The sequence below is a fragment of the Silene latifolia genome, chromosome 10 (assembly GCF_048544455.1).
Source record: "Silene latifolia isolate original U9 population chromosome 10, ASM4854445v1, whole genome shotgun sequence".
Lineage (NCBI taxonomy): Eukaryota > Viridiplantae > Streptophyta > Magnoliopsida > Caryophyllales > Caryophyllaceae > Silene > Silene latifolia.
In genome coordinates this window covers 17,730,654-17,733,294 of record NC_133535.1, presented here as the reverse complement: position 1 = coordinate 17,733,294, position 2,641 = coordinate 17,730,654, and positions in this window count along the sequence as shown.

Here is a 2,641-nt window from a genome sequence, read left to right as displayed (position 1 = left end):
TGTGATTCTTTTAAGCTCGTATTCTTTTTACATTAGCTCATATTCTTATCTTAATAGCTCGTATTCTTATGTGCTCGAATTTTTTAGCTTGTATTTTTCTAATAATAGTTCGTATGATTGGTGTAGAAATTTACCTTAAAGTATTATTAGATCCATTTTTCCTTCTTGATGATGATGTAAATTGCTTCTCATTCACCAAAATATTGTTAGATGCGTTTTTCCTCCTTGATTATGAGTATATATATCATTATACTCATAATAACTCGTCTCATTTGTAATGGAAAAATAGAGAGGGTAGTATTTTACTTTGTAGTGGAATTTATCCTCTTTTAACACTCTATCCCCTCTTTTAAAAGTGTAAACGTGAAAATTTCCCAATTAAAACTTAAACTTAATAAAGTTGTTTAAACTCTCATTATATGCGAAACCATATCTCATTATGAGATACTCTGTATAACTGAATAGAAGAGTTATTACTATTATATAAATAAGTCATCGCCACATAAGGTATAACCACAATTATAGATAAGACTATTGTTTATTTGTTTGTCATTATGATGGTTAATTCTGTAAATATACGATTATATACATACTCTTTGACTAAAATGAGAGCTCCAAGTTCAATTTGGTACTTGTAAATGTGAGGTAAATTAGAAGTTACGACGGAATGTTGGAAGAGTACTTCAATCCCACCAGAACTTCTAAGCCTTTGGAATGGAAACTTAATCGTGTTTTACTACCTTAATAAAAAGTCCGTTAATCAACTTTCACAGCAACGCAAGTGCTTTGCGAGCTCATATATTAACCTAAAAGAATAGAAAAACAAATCATTAGTTAACTAATACTTTGTTCACGTATACAATATTTTTTTGTTGAATAATCCGTCTTTGTCTATCTATTACTTACTGCCTATCAAAATTGAATACAATGATTACCTATTACTCCCATAGTAGACGATGAGATCTCTCATATAGTCATATGCGGTGAGCCGATGGTTTACGCAAAACTGTCAATTGATCTATCTCCTGTCCTGCGACTACACAACCCGAAAAACCAAATATTAAAACCAATTTAAAATTACTGATAGAAAAGCAAGCATTTAAAACATGTAGCAAAAGAATTATGAAGATACGAATACATAACATTGGATACGATTTGGAACGGTGCCATAATGTATTTATATACACAATTAGCTAAGTTTGCTTTTAGTAGAATTTTACCTTGTATAAACTCTATAAACTAATAATAATAATAATAATAATAATAATAAGGGGATAAAGATTGATCTTGTAGATATACTCCATTGTCCACTTTGGTTGTTACCAACGAAATTTACGTGACTTCCAAGTTGTCAATATACTAATTTAGACTAGTGGACTTCAAATGGTGCTACGACAACTGTAAAAATTAAAAATATAAAAATTAATTAATTCAGAGTAATAGAAATAATTTAGTGGACATCTGTAACATTTTTAAAAAACTAGTTAATTAATAATTTATATTTGAGATATTCTACTACATAGTGTTTCTGTATATTTTTGGTCTTGTAAGGACTAAGAAAGAAATTCGTATTTTCACAATAAATTACTTGCAAATAATGGAAATTAAAGACAATCGATAATCAATTGGTTCGTTGAGACCTTTAATTATCTGAATTCAAACATCTTTATTATTTGTTTATTTACTTAGTTTATAGCTTAATAATAGCTTAATACAATCAACAAACCCTCATCATCTTATTACTCTAGCATAGCTCATTAATTATCCCTACTTCCTTTGTTGTTTTTGCCTAACTTAGTTTAAGTTAGCCTTGACAATATCAAATTCACACATCCGTTTCCTCATTTTCTATTGTGGCAAATAAATTCCTTAGCAATGACACTGTTTCATTGAATTGTCGTCGTTGTAAGGTGTTTATTCGGGTGGTTGGTGACTTGTGAGTCCTGAACCATCTAGTTATTCGCCGTCAAAACCCTCGTCCGAAGAAAAGCCCGACGTGGGCGTGGTCGTTGGGTTTATGATTTTAATTGTGATTTTAATTTTGGGTTTGGTTGTTTGTATACGATGGAACAGCCGGAGGGATGATAGTCAAAGAGTTACCACATTCCAGGAACATGTGGTTAAGCAAGATGAGATTCTTATGGCGGTACGAAAGCCGCCAAAACAAATTACAAGGGTCGAACGAGACGTGGGTGGAAAGGAGCAACTCCGGAAGGAAGGTGTTGAAGGACAACAATTGGGTCAACTCGATGTAAAGAAAAAACCCGATATGGAAGATTTGGGACAACAGCTGATCAAAGTCAAGGATGTAAAGAAAAAACCCAAAAAAATAGAAGGTTTGGGTCCACCGCTCATCCTTGTCAAGGATGTAAAGAAAAAACCCGAAAATATAGAAGGTTTGAGACAACACCCAATCCAATTCGAGGATGTAAAGAAAAAACCCGATAAAATGGAAGGTTTGGGTCCACCGCCAATTCATGTCAAGGATGTAAAGAAAAAACCTGAAAAAATTGAAGGTTTGGGACAATGCCTGATCCAAGGGAAGGATGTAAAGAAAAAACCCGAAAAAATGGAAGGTTTGGGTCCACCGCCAATTCATGTCAAGGATGTAAAGAAAAAACCTGAAAAAATAGAAGGTTTG